A 14695-nucleotide genomic window follows, 5' to 3' on the forward strand; every position below is an offset into this window, starting at 1 on the left:
CCAACAACGATGACAACAATAATAACTACAACAATAAAACAACAAGGGCAACAAAAGGGAATAAATATTTAAAAAACTGACTTTAAAAAAAGAATAGGCGGGTTAAGCGCAGGTGGCGCAAAGCACAAGGACCGGCAGAAGGATCCCGGTTCGAACCCCGGCTCCCCACCTGCAGGGGAGTCGCTTCACAGGCGGTGAAGGTGAAGCAGGTCTGCAAGTGTCTGTCTTTCTCTCCTCCTCTCTGTCTTCCCCTCCTCTCTCCATTTCTCTCTGTCCTATCCAACAACGACAACAACAATAATAACTACAACAATAAAACAACAAGGGCAACAAAAGGGAATAAATAAATAAAATAAATATTTAAAAAATTAAAAAAAAAAAGAATAGGAAAGCTATCAAGGGAGGGGATGGGATACGGAGTTCTGGTGTTGGGAATTGTGTGGAGTTGTACCCCTTTTATCCTACGGTTTTGTCAGTGTTTCCTTTTTGTAAATAAAATAAAATAGTTAAAAAAAAAAAAAAAAAAAGCTGGGCGGGAGTAGATAGCATAATGGTTACGCAAAGAGACTCTCGTGCCTGAGGCTCCAAAATTCCAGGTTCAATCCTCTGTACCACCATAAGCCAGAGCTGAGCAGTGCTCTGATAAACACAAACAAACAAAACCCCACTTGGACACAGCCTTCTGGCTGGATTCAAGGAGCTGAAAGAACAGGAGCAGCTTGTCTGAGTACACAGACAAACCCAGAACAACTCCAGGGGGCGCTGTTCACATCACAAAGTATGGAATGTTGCTTCTTGCAACAGTGCAACACGGTGGCCTTGGATTTATGGTGGAGGCACCTTGTTTATGCATCTTGATGCACTGATTCTCCCCAGAAGTTTCTCCCACTGTACCTCACAGGCTACCCCTGTCTTGGGCCTCAGAGGAAGGCTCACTGGCCCCAGGTGGGGTGCGATTGCAGCCTATAGTAACCACTTCACTCTTCAGCCCTGCTTGCTCCTCTGTGGGGGACTGGGCCCTGCACAACCACTGTGACCCAGGTGTAGCAAGTTGGGGGCTCACAAAACCATCTAAGAGCCTAGAAACCTCTTTCCTACCCTTAGCCTCCCCCTAACTTGGCCTGAAGAGTGGACCAAGTGCTGGCCCATACAGGGTCTCAAAAATGGACTCAGACCAGATGCCTCTTCTCTAAGTGCCTCCAGACCCACAGCTTGCCAGCCTGCTGGAAGCTGCCCAGCACCTCAATCCACACCAGTGGGCACAGGCCACCTAAACAAACTCCAACCCTGACCTGCTTCCAGCCTGGACACAGATTCTCTCCACACAGCTGACACTTACAAACAAACCAAGCTGGGGTTTACCAGGGGCCCTGCACAAATAAGCAGAAAAGAAGGCGACAGACCAGACACACCTGGCCTTGGTCCTCTTGGCAGCAGTAGGAGAGGGAGAACACCACTAGGTGTGCTGGGGAGCAGCAAGGAGAGAAGAAGGAGGCAAAGGGCCTGAATTGGGGTCCCCCTGCATGCAGACAATGACTCAATGAGTGTCCCATGGCCAGACAGGCCCCTCTCTAGGCCTCAGTTTCTTCCTCTGTAAGGAGCTGTCTATGTGGCATTGAATGCCTCTTCCAGTTCTAGTCTACACAGACAGAGAGGACTCTGAGAGGTCCCCAGGATTTTCCTCTACCCAGTCTAGCACATCTGCCTGTATCAGTCAGCACCTTTCCTGCAAGGTCCCTGCCTGGAACACCTCCCTCCTGGCTCCACTTCTGGCCTTAACTTATTCCTGTGCCTGCCTGCTTACCTTCACCTTGGCCAGCCCCTCTGCTTGCCCCGTGCTTTTCTGCACGTCTCTCCTGCCAGGGGACAGACCAACTAAAAATAGTCCCTGCAGCCTTTCTCGCCCACAGCTGCCCAAAGAGCAGGAAATGACGGGGGCAGGGAGGCCTATGTCCTGCTCTCCCCCACAAACTCCCAACTCACAACTATGCCTAGCACTCCAGCCCAGGGCTAGTGCCAACTTGGCCATCTCAGGAGCACCCCACACCCCTTCCCTAGGGGGAGGCCTGCCCATAAGTGGCTGCAATCACAGAGCCATCCCTACCCCAAGAGAGAGAAGAGAGGAGGCAAGCGGTCTAGAGGGAAACCTTCCCAATTTCTGACAAATCAGTGCCAACCACATTGTGGGCACCAAGAGGGCAAAGCCTGGCTCCACTGGCTGGTCTTTTGAGGCCAGAGGGAATTGGTGTGAGGAAGTTGGTGCCAGCTTCCTTCATCCTGGCCCAGCTGGAGAGAAGACAAAATAGTGCCCCAGCCTCAATTATGCTAATCCCCTGCTCTCCCCCATAATGTGTGGGTGCAAGCACAGAGGCTTTGATAGCCACCCCCAGATATCATGAGGCAAAAAAGATGAAAAAGGGGAGCAGGAGATCTTAGCTGGCCACATGTGAAGGTGGAAGCCTGGAGGCAGAGCTGTCCATGCCCACAGGCTGGGTATGTGTGGCCTAGAGTGAGTCAGAGGAGAAGCAAGGAGGGAGGACTACGTTTGCTATTGTGCTAGGGGAGGGGGCTCCAGTGCCCCACCCCATCCCATCTGGGATTCCGGACACCTCCCAGCTCTGGAAGAAGGCCCTCCCCACACAGGAGGAAGGAAACCAGCTTAGTGACTCCTGCATCTCTGGGGGCCTGCAGGGCAGCCCTGCGCCAGGAGAGCTGGCGCCCAGCCCAGAGAGTGAGTGAAATACCTTGGAGGGGAGGAAACAGCCCAGAGTGAGGCCGACACATGCTGCCCCCAGCAGCTCTCCCAGATGTGACCCAGAAGGAGGAACTGGCCAAGAGGCTGATGAGGAAAAGTGAGCCTATTTCTGAAAGAAAGAAAGTGGGGCCCCAGGAGGAAAAGGGGTGGGGCCAGCCCTTCTCTACCTGCTAGCCTCCTCCCTGTCACAGTCCTAGACCCTAGCAGTAAGGGCAGTAGCTAGCAAAGAGGTCCTGGTCCTAGGGTTTTGAGTGTGCTCTGCCCTTCTCCAGTCTCCAGACCCCAGCCGTTTTCTTTCCATTCCTGGGCTTCTTCTGGCACCCCTTCCTGGGAAAAAGCCAAGCCAGAAGTCAGCAGGCCCAGGGTGGTGCTTGGGAGGCCTGGGCAGTGCCAGGGGCAGCCCTCACACCATCCTCCCACTGGCTTCCCTCCCGCCTGCTCTCAGCCGCCGCACATATCTCAGCTGTCGGATCCGATTAGGGCTCCTGCCCAGTGAGCCGGACAAGGAGGCCACTGGGCAAAGGAGAGACAGGGACAAGGACGCTGAGCAGGAATGGCAGGAGGAAGGTGAAGACAGGGCTCAGGGGAAAAGGTGTGCAGCCCCAGAGGACTGGTGGGGAGGCCTGTCCTCTCTGACCACAGCCTCTCTGGTGACAGCTACAAGCTCTATTAGGGGGATTCTGAAACCCCTGGGGCAGCAGCCCTGCTTGAAGTCCCTAGCCCCCATGGGCAAGGATGGAGGGAGGAAACCCAAGGCAGAGGCTGACCTAGATTTGGAAACAGAACCCCATCCTAGAAGCCCCACCCCCTGCCACAAAATACTTGGTCTTAGAGAGGCCTTTATGACAATTCCCCCAATGAACTGCTTGCTGCTGCTAGGGATAGCTGTTGTCACCAGTGAAGAAACTGAGGTGTAGAGACCTGTATAAAGGAAGGTTAACTGGCCTGACTGAACCTCGGCTTCGGGGCTCTGACCTCAGCCCACTGTTCCACACTCAGACTCTACTCTCCAGTGATGGGGAAATAGCTCAACTGACAGAGCACAGAATTTGAGTGCCTGAGACTCCCAGTTCAATCCCCAATGCCACCAGAGGCTTACTGGAGTGATGCTGGCACTTTTTCTCTGTCTTTCTATCTCTGTCTCTCAAATCTATCTCATGAAATAAAGATGAACTAAAGAAAAAAGAATCTTGGGTCCAAAGATAATGTATACTGATTATGAAAAATGATTTTCATTTTTCATTTTATTTATTTTAAATATTTATTTATTCCCTTTTGTTGCCCTTGTTGTTTTATTGTTGTAGTTATTGTTGTTATTGATGTTATTGTTGTTGGATAGGACAGAGAGAAATGGAGAGAGGAGGGGAAGACAGAGAGGGGGAGAGAGAGACACCTGCAGACCTGCTTCACCGCCTGTGAAATGACCCCCGTGCCAGTGGGGAGCCAGGGGCTCAAACCACCGGGATCCTTATTCCAGTCCTTGTGCTTCATACCATATACGCTTAACCCTCTGCACTACTGCCGGACTCCCCTAATTTTATTTATTTTTATTTATGTTTATTTTCTTTTGTTCAGATTTTTTTTTTCCTTCAGAGTTATTGCTGGGCTCGGTGCCTGCACCACGAATCGAATCCACTGCTCCTGGAGGTCATTTTTCCCCCTTTTGTTGCCCTTGTTGTTTGTAGCCTCGTTGTGGTTATTATTATTGCCATTGTTGATGTCATTGGTTGTTGGATAGGACAGAGAGGAATGGAGAGAGGAGGGGAAGACAGAGGGGGGAGAGAAAGACAGACAGCTGCAACCTGCTCCACCACCTGTGAAGCGACTCCCCTGCAGGTGGGGAGCCGGGGGCTCAAACCCGGATCCTTACGCTGGTCCCTGCGCTTTTCGCCACATGCGCTTAACCCACTGCGCCACCGCCCAACCCCCTCAGATTTTTTTTTTTAGATTTTATTTATTTATTCATGAGAAGTGATAGAAGAGAGAGAAAGAACCAGACATCACTCTAGCACATGTGCCGCTGGGGATCGAACTCAGGACCTCATGCTTCAGAGTCCAAAGCTTTATCACTGCGCCACCTCCCGGACCACCCTAATTTCATTTTATTTTATTATTAATTTTTAAATATTTATTCATTTATTTTCCTTTTTGTTGCCCTTGTTTTTTAGTTATTATTGTTGTTGATGTCGTCGTTGTTGGACAGGATAGAGAGAAATGGAGAGAGGAGGGGAAGGCAGAGAGGGGGAGAGAAAGACACCTGCAGACCTGCTTCACCGCCTGTGAAGCGACTCCCCTGCAGGTGGGAAGCCGGGAGCTCGAGCTGGGGGCTCCAACCGGGATCCTTACACCGGTCCTTGTGCTTTGCGCCACCGTGTGCTTAACCCGCTGCGCTACCGCCCAACTCCCCTAATTTTATTTTTAATGGGGCGGGGTGGGGGGGGAGACCAGAGTACTACTCAGCTCTGCTTATGTTGATTCAGGGGATTGAACCTGGGACCTTGGAGCCACAGGCATGAGATTATCTTTGTATAACCATTAAGCTATCTGCCCCTGCCTGGCATGAAAATCTTTTACAGAAAGATTATGCTGTCTCCCCCTCCCACAAAAATATTTTCATGTGTGAAGTTGGGAGATTGCAGGTTCAATCCCCAGCACCACCATAAGCAATCCTCTGGTTAAAATTTTTTAAATTGGGAGTTGAGCGGTAGCGCAGCGGGTTAAGCGCATGTGGCACAAAGTGGAAGTATATCGGCATAAGGATCCCGGTTCAGGCCCCGGGCTCCCCACCTGCAGGGGGGTCGCTTCATAAGCTGTAAAGCTAATCTGCAGGTGTCTGTCTTTCTCTCCCTCCTCTGTCTTCCCCTCCTCTCTTTATTTCTCTCTGTCCTATCCAACAACAATGACAACAATAATAACTACAACAATAAAACAACAAGGGCAACAAAAGGGAATAGTTAAAAAAAAAAGAAATCAATGACTTACTTAAAAAATGTTTAAATAATAAAAAGGAAAAAGGGGGAGTCGGGTGGTAGTACAGTGGGTTACGCAAAGCGCAAGGACCAGCGTAAGGATCCAGGTTCAAGCCCCCAGCTCCCCACCTGCAGGGGAGTCACTTCAGGCGGTGAAGCAGGTCTGCAGGTGTCTATCTTTCTCTCCTCTCTCTGTCTTCCCCTCCTTTCTGTCATATCCAACAACAACAACAATAACTACAACAATAAACAAGGGCAACAAAAGAAAATAAATACATATTTAAAAAAGAAACAGAGCAAAAAAAAAAAAAGAAGAAGAAGAAAAAGAGTCTCTGCTCTCTGTTTCAGGTTAACAGCAGACAGAGTTGTCTGAAGTCACTCCATTATCCACTCTTTCCTCCAAAACCAACCTTGAAGGAGGTTGGGAACTAAGCAGGCATGGGAGCATACCCCACACCAGATAAGGACATGTCACATCTATCACCCATCCCACCACATGCAGAACTAGAGAACCTCCCCCAGGTGAAGCGAGTCTCTTCTCTCACACACCTCTTCAATCTATTTTGCCCAGAGGCAATACACACACTAACACACACAAGTTACATACCCCTCCTACCATCCCACCAAACCAGAAATGAGATGCCCTAGATCTTCAGAGCAAGGGCCCTATCAGCCCCCCAGTGAAGGAAAAAATAAGCTACTGTAAACAGCAGGTAAGACCCAGCCCTCTCCCAAAAAGTTCACGGGAGGGCAGAAGCTTTGGGTAACACCAGGAGTCCAAGTCTCTGAAAGCCAAGGAGCCCAGGGATCTTTCATGGCTGGGCAGCTGCCCTGATCCCTGTCCACACCCCCTTACCCAGCCATCTGGGCCGAACCTGTTCTATCTAGCTTGGGCCACACTCTGGGATCTCTCCTTCCACTGCACACAACCATCTCCGTCCAAAACTCATAGATGTTCCAACCACATCCCATGGTCTACACACACACACACCCCCCACATGGGTGGGGGCACTCTGTGCAGTAGCTATTGGCAAGGATGAGGCTCTGAACTGAAAGAACTTTCCCTAGAGGAAAAGGTCATCAAAAATCCCTCACAACCTCCACTACTTTCCAGAAAAGCCTTTAGCCACCCAAGTATGAATTGAGCCTGGAAGGGGACTTATCTCCTTCTACAAGGTAAGGTAGTGTGTATGGGAGGGAGGTGGAAAAGGGGGAGGGAGGGATAGAAGAAGTCAGAGAGAAATTCCCCAGGGAGGCTCAGGTCCCTCACTCCACTTGCCCCCTTGCTCTCTATTACTCCAGCACTGCCAATTCTCCAGTGGAGGTGAGGTGGGGGAAGGGGTATTAGGCAACATTGCAAAGGAGGGTGCAAGGGCGTGGGGCCTGGGCGGACCTCCCACACACACACTTTCCATTCTTAGCTGGAGAATGGGGAATGCCTCAGGGGGAGTGGAGGAGGCACACTGGAGGGTGCCCAGGCTCTAAGCTTTCAGACATGGCCAGGGCTCCCAGGTTCCCACCTCCCAGGACTACGGTGAGCAATGGGGGTGGAGGGATGGGGAAAGCCTGAACTGGCCAGAGGGAAAGGGCCACAGCAGAAGCGGAGGCCCAATGAAAGGTAGCCGGAGGGGAGATGAGGAAGGGTTGTGCACGGTCCTACCTGCTCAGGTGCTGGCTGGTAGGGGGGCCATGGGGTTCCCAGGAGAACCGGGGAAGCCCTCTCAGCTCGATTCAGGATTCCCCCCTGCTTCTGGGTTAGGCTGCTGTAAGAAGCTCGGGTTCCCGTTGGGTCCTAGAGCCCACTGTCCCAACAGCAGGCTCTCCCGCCCTCTTCCACCTCCAGGACTGGGTCATCGGGTGCAGAGCCTGGACTGATGGGGAAGAAAGAACTCACCTCACTGGGAGAAAGAGGACTCTGAGTCATGGGCTGAGGACAGAACAGTTCCCGGTCTCAAATGCATAGCACATGAATGACTTTAGCTGAAGCTGGGATAATAGGGGACGAGGAGAAGTAGACCTTTTTTCCTGCCTGAGCAGATGGAGAATGGAAAGGGTTTCAGTCTCTTTCCTTACCACCTCTGATTAGCTATTGATTAGCTATAGAAATTTCAAGGGAAAGGTACATTCTTAAAAAAAATTTTTTTTTAATTTATTTCATGAGAGGTGGAGAAAGAGTGAGGAACTAATGAGAGGCCAGAGCAACACTCTGGTATATGTGGTGCCAGGGATAGAATTCAGGACCTCATGCCTGTGAGTCCACAGCTCTACCACTGCACCACATCCAGAGCCAGGTGTGAGGTAATTCCTGTGGATAACAGAGACTGGCAGTTTTATAATCTAAGACTGAGCTGTGTGGTATACACAGGTGCGAGTATAGGCAGGTGTGGTTGGGGGATTCGGGGGCTGCTTTTGAGTAGAAATAACAACTGTCAGTGGAAAAATTGGACACAGAAACTAGGGTCAACTAATTAGTGCCCCTACCCAATTTCTTTCTTTCTTTAAATATTTATTTATCCCCTTTTGTTGCCCTTGTTGTTTTATTGTTGTAGTTATTATTGTTGTCATCATTGTTGGATAAGACAGACAGAACTTGAAAAAGAGGAGGGGGAGGCAGAGAGGGTTAGAGAAAGATAGACACCTGCAGACCTGACCTGCTTCACCACTTATGGAGCAACTCCCCTGCAGGTGGGGAGCCGGGTGCTCAAACCAGGATCCTTATGCCAGACCTTGTGTTTTGTGCCACCTGCACTTAAACTGCTGTGCTACTGCCCAACTCCCTTTTCTTTCTTTTTCTTCTTCTTTCTTTTCTTTCTAACAGTGCACTGCTTATGGGTGGTGCGGGGAATTGAACCTGGGACATTGGAGCCTCAAGCTTGAGAGTTTCTTTATATAACCATTATGCTATCTACTCTCTCTCTCCATATATATATATATATATATATAGTCTTTTAATGAGAAAGAGACATACAGAGAGAAAAATCAGAGCACTGCTCAGCTCAGGTTTATGGTGGTGCTGGGGATTGAACCTGGGATTTCAGAGACTCAGGTATGAGAGTCTTTAGCATAATCACTATGCTGTCTTCCCAGTCCACCCTATCCCCAATACTTTTCTTTTTAAAAAAAAAAGATTTTATTTATTTATTTATGAGAAAAATAGGAGGAGAGAGAGAGAATCAGACATCACTCTGGCACATGTGCTGCCAGGGATTGAACTCAGGACCTCATGCTTGAGAGTCCAACACCTTATCACTGCACCACCTCCCGGACCACACTTTTAATTTTTTTTCCTTTCCTTCTTCTTTTTTTTTTTTTAAATTTATTTCTCTATTGGGGTATTAATGTTTTACATTCAACAGTAAATACAATAGTTTGTACATGCATAACATTCCCCAGTTTCCCATTTAACAATACAACCCCCACTATGTCATTTATCATCCTTCATGGACCTGTATTCTCCCCACCCACCCACCCCAGAGTCTTTTACTTGGGTGCAATATGCCAATTCCATTTCAGGTTCTACTTCTGTTTTCTTTTCTGATCTTGTTTTTCAACTTCTGCCTGAGAGTGAGATCATCCCATATTCAGCCTTCTGTTTCTGACTTATTTCACTCAACATGATTTTTTCAAGGTCCATCCAAGATCGGCTGAAAACGGTGAAGTCACCATTTTTTACAGCTGAGTAGTATTCCATTGTGTATATAGACCACAACTTGCTCAGCCACTCATCTGTTGTTGGACACCTGGGTTGTTTCCAGGTTTTGGCTATTACAAATTGTGCTGCCAAAAACATATGTGTACACAGATCTTTTTGGATGGATATGTTGGGTTCCTTAGGATATAACCCCAGGAGAGGAATTGTAGGGTCATAGGGTAGGTCCATTTCTAGCCTTCGGAGAGTTCTCCAGACTGTTCTCCACAGAGGTTGGACCAATTGACATTCCCACCAGCAGTGCAGGAGGGTTCCTTTGACCCCACACGCTCTCCAGCATTTGCTGCTGTTACCTTTTCTGATGTATGACATTCTCACAGGAGTGAAGTGGTATCTCATTGTTGTCTTGATTTGCATTTCTCTGACAATCAGAGACTTGGAGCATTTTTTCATGTGTTTCTCAGCCTTTTGGATCTCTTCTGTGGTGAATATTCTGTCCAAGTCCTCCCCCCATTTTTGGATGGGGTTATTTGTTGTCTTGTTATTGTTATTGGCAAGCTCTTTGTATATGTTAGTTATTAAGCTCTTATCTGATGTATGACATGTAAAGATCTTCTCTCATTCTGTGAGGGGTCTCTTGGTTTGGGTAGTGGTTTCTTTTGTTGTGAAGAAGCTTTTTAATTTGATGTAGTCCCATAAGTTTATACTTGCCTTAGTCTTCTTTGTAATTGGATTTGTTTCATTGAAAATGTCTTTAAAATTTATGTGGAAAAGAGTTCTGCCAATATTTTCCTCTAAGTATTTGATAGTTTCTGGTCTAACATCCAAGTCCTTGATCCACTTGGAATTTACTTTTGTATTTGGTGAAATACAGTGATTCAGTTTCATTCTTCTGCATGTTTCAACCCATTGTTTCCAACACCATTTGTTGAAGAGACTCTGCTTTCCCCATGTAATAGTCTGGGCCCCTTTGTCAAAGATTAGATGTCCATACGTGTGGGGCCTCATTTCTGGGCTCTCAATTCTATTCCACTGGTCAGTGTGTCTATTCATGTTCCAGTACCAAGCAGTTTTGATGACAGCGGCCCTATAATATAGTTTGAGATCTGGGAGTGTGATGCCTCCAGTTCTGTTCTTTTTTTTCAAGATTGTTTTGGCAATTCTAGGTCTTTTCTGGTTCCAGATAAACATTTGTAGCATTTTTTCTATTCTCCTAAAAAATGTGCTTGGGATCTTGATGGGGATAGCATTAAATTTGTAGATGGCTCTGGGTAATATATTCATTTTGATGATGTTAATTCTTCCAACCCATGAACATGGAATATCTTTCCACTTCTTTGTGTCTTTTTCAATTTCTTTGAGTAGTGACTCATAATTTTCAGTATACAAGTCTTTCACTTCTTTGGTTAGGTTTACTGCTAGATATTTTATTGTTTTTGTTGCTATAGTAAAAGGAATTGATTTCTGGATTTCAATTTCTTCTAACTTAGTGTTTGCATAGAGGAATGCCACTGACTTTTGAATGTTAATTTTGTAGCCTGACACCTTATTATAGTGACTGATGATTTCCAAAAGCTTCTTGCTGGATTCCTTAGGTTTTTCCATGTATACTATCATGTCATCTTGCAAATAAGGAGAGTTTGACATCTTCTCTTCCAATCTGTATGCCTTTAATTCCTTGCTCCTGCCTGATTGCTATGGCAAGAACTTCCAACACTATGTTGAATAGTAATGGTGATAGTGGGCAGCCCTGTCTAGTACCTGATCTGAGGGGAAATGCTTCCAGTTTTTCACCATTGAGTATGATGTTGGCTGTAGGTTTGCTATATATAGACTCCACTCTCTTCAGGAATTTTCCATCTATTCACATTTTTTGTAGTATTTTGATCATAAAGGGATGTTGTATTTTGTCAAAGGCTTTCTCTGCATCTATTGATATATATCTTAGTATATATCTTAGTGTATATATATATATATATCTTAGTATATATATATATATATCTTAGTATATAGTATATCTTTTTGATATACTGCTGTATCCGGTTGGCTAGAATTTTGTTCAATATTTTTGCATCTATGTTCATCAGAGATATTGGTCTGTAGTTTTCTTTTTTGGTTGTGTCCCTGTCTGCTTTTGGTATCAGGGTGATGTTGGCTTCATAGAAGCTGGCAGGGAGTATTCCAGTGTCTTCAATCTTCTGGAAGACTTTTAAAAGTAGAGGTATTAGTTCTTCTTTGAAGGTTTTGTAGAATTCATTTGTAAAACCATCTGGTCCAGGACTTTTATTTTTGGGGAGATTTTTGATAACTGTTTCAATTTCATTAGCTGTGATGGGCCTGTTCATGTTATCCACTTCCTCTTGACTTAGTTTTGGAAGTTGGTAGGTATCTAGGAACTCGTCCATTTCTTCCAGGTTCTCTAGCTTGGTGGCATATAGTTGTTCATAGAAGCCTTGCATGATATGTTGAATTTCTGCAGTGTCTGTTGTGATATCTCCTCTTTCATTTACTATCCAATTTATTTGGGTCTTCTCCCTTTTTTGTTTTGTGAGTCTGGCTAAAGGTTTGTCAATTTTGTTTACTCTTTCGAAGAACCAACATTTACTTTCGTTGATCTTTTGTATGGTTTTCCTATTCTCAATGTTATTGATTTCTGCCCTAACTTTAGTGATTTCTGTCCTTCTCGTTGCTTTAGGGTTCCTTTGTTGTTCTTCTTCTAGGTCTTTAAGATGTGCAATCAGGCTGTTTATTTGTGCTTTTTCTTGTTTCCTAATGTGTGCTTGTGTAGCTATGAACTTCCCTCTTAGGACTGCTTTAGCTGTGTCCCAAATATTTTGATAGCTTGTGTCTTCATTTTCATTGAAGTCTCGAAACATTTTGATTTCTTCCTTGATTTCCTCTTTGACCCAGAAGTTATTAAGAAGTGTACTGCTGGGAGTCGGGCTGTAGTGCAGCGGGTTAAGCGCACGTGGCGCTAAGCGCAAGGACTGGCATAAGGATCACGGTTCGAACACGGGCTCCCCACCTGCAGGGGAGTCGCTTCACAGGCGGTGAAGCAGGTCTGCAGGTGTCTATCTTTCTCTCCTCCTCTCTGTCTTCCCCTCCTCTCTCCATTTCTCTCTGTCCTATCCAACAACAACAACAACAACTACAACAATAAAACAACAAGGGCAACAAAAGGGAATAAACAAATAAATAAAATAAATATTAAAAAATTTAAAAAAAAGAAATTAAAAAAAAAGTGTACTGTTGAACTTCCACATTTTGGCACTGTTACTAATTTTTTGTTGATTGTTAAGTGTTAGTTTCATTCCACTGTGGTCTGAGAAGATGCTTGGGATGATTTCAATGCTCTTGAATTGGCTGATGCTGTCTTTGTGGCCTAATATATGGTCTGTCCTTGAGAATGACCCATGTGGATTTGAGTAAAATGTGTATTCCAGTTTCTTGGGATGAATGACTCTGAAAATGTCCAATAGTTCTAGTTTATCTATCTCTTCATTTAGCTCCCTTATGTCTTTATTGATTTTCTGCCTGGATGATCTGTCAAATTGAGAAAGTGGGGTGTTGAAGTCCCCTACTATGATTGTGTTACTGTTAATATATTGCTGTAGCTCTTTCAGTAGAAGTTTGATGTATTTAGATGGCTTCTCATTGGGTGCATAGACTTTTTTTTTAACCAGAGCACTGTTCAACTCTGGCTTACGGTGGTGCAGGGGATTGAACCTGGGACTTTGGAGCCTCAGGCATGAGAGTCTGTTTGCATAACCATTATGCTATCTACCCTCCGCCCTTTTTTTTTTTTTTTTTTAACCAGAGCACTGCTCAGCTCTGGCTTATGGGGGTGTGGGGGATTGAACCTGGGACTTGAGAGCCTCAGGCAGGCGTGAAAGTCTCTTTGCATAACCATTATGCTATACCCCCACCCTCTTTTAATTTTTTTAAAATTATCTTTATTTGGGGGAGTCGGTCTGTAGTGCAGCGGGTTAAGCGCAGGTGGCGCAAAGCACAAGGACCTGCACAAGGACCGGCATAAGGATCCCGGTTCGAACCGGCTCCCCACCTGCAGGGGAGTCGCTTCACAGGCGGTGAAGCAGGTCTGCAGGTGTCTATCTTTCTCTCCTCCTCTCTGTCTTCCCCTCCTCTCTCCATTTCTCTCTGTCCTATCCAACAACGACAACAACAGTAATAACTACAACACTAAAAAACAACAAGGGCAACAAAAGGGAATAAATAAAATAAAATAAATATTTAAAAAAATTATCTTTATTTATTTATGGGATAGAGACAGCCAGAAATCAAGAGGGGAGGGAGTGATAGAAAGGAAGAGAGACAGAGAGACACCTGCAACCCTGCTTCACCACTCACAAAGCTTTCCCCCTGCAGGTGGTCACAGGAGGCTCAAAGCTGGGTCCTTGTGCATTGTAACATGTATGCTCAACCAGGTGTGCCACTACTCACCCCTGCACCTTTTTCTTTTGCCTCCAGTGTTATTGCTTGGGGCTTGGTGCCTGCACCACAAAAATCCACTGCTCCTGGAGGCCATTTTTTCCCTTTTGCTACCCTGGTTGTTTTTCCATTGTTGTGGTCATTATTATCGTTGTTATTGATGTCGTAGTTGTTGGACAGGACAGAGAGAAATGGAGAAAAGAGGGGAAGACAGAGAGAGAGAGAGAGGGAGAGAGAGACACCTGCAGACCTGCTTCACCACTTGTGAAGCGACTCCCCTGCAGGTGGGGAGCTGAGGGCTGGAACCCAGATCCTTATGCTGGTCCTTGCCCTTTGCGCCACCTGCGCTTAACCCTCTGTGCTACCGCCTGACTCCCCCTTCTTTTTTTATTGTTGTTGTAGTTATTATTGTTGTTATTGATGTCATTGTTTTTAGATAGGACAGAGAGAAATGGAGAGAGGAGGGAAGACAGAGAGGGGGAGAGAAAGATACCTGCAGACCTGCTTCACTGCTGTGAAGCAATGACCCTGCAGGTGAGGCACCAGGGGCTCGAACTGGGATCCTTATGCTAGTCCTTGCGCTTTGTGCCACCTGCGCTTTACCCGCTGCGCTACCGCCCAACTCCCCATTTTTTAATTTTAATCATTTTTTTGAAAGATTTATTTATTCATTTTCCTTTTTTGTTGCCCTTGTTTTCATTGTTGTAGTTATTACTATTGTTGTTGATGTCAACGTTGTTGGATAGGACAGAGAGAAATGGAGAGAGGAAGGGGAGACAGAGAGGGGGAGAGAAAGATAGACACCTGTAGACCTGCTTCTCTGATTGTGGAGCGACTCCCCTGCAGGTGGGGATCCAGGGACTCGATCCCAGA

At 46.3% G+C, this 14695-nt stretch overlaps 1 protein-coding gene and 1 long non-coding RNA gene across 4 annotated transcripts in view; one reads left to right on the forward strand and one right to left on the reverse strand.

The window, feature by feature from the left end:
* Positions 1–7472, reverse strand: part of RARA (retinoic acid receptor alpha) — a 64594-nt gene extending 57122 nt beyond the window's left edge. Inside the window, exon 1 of the mRNA XM_007531033.2 lies at positions 7385–7472. The gene's annotated coding sequence lies outside the window, so the exon portion shown is untranslated. The remainder of the gene's footprint in view (positions 1–7384) is intronic.
* Positions 7155–14695, forward strand: part of LOC132541941 (uncharacterized) — a 28924-nt gene continuing 21383 nt past the window's right edge. For all 3 annotated transcript variants that reach the window (XR_009553046.1, XR_009553047.1, XR_009553048.1), the window contains exons 1-2: positions 7155–7258; positions 7568–7843. This is a non-coding gene — a long non-coding RNA (uncharacterized LOC132541941). The remainder of the gene's footprint in view (positions 7259–7567; positions 7844–14695) is intronic.

The sequence above is a fragment of the Erinaceus europaeus genome, chromosome 12 (genome assembly GCF_950295315.1).
Source record: "Erinaceus europaeus chromosome 12, mEriEur2.1, whole genome shotgun sequence".
NCBI classification, from domain to species: Eukaryota; Metazoa; Chordata; class Mammalia; order Eulipotyphla; family Erinaceidae; genus Erinaceus; species Erinaceus europaeus.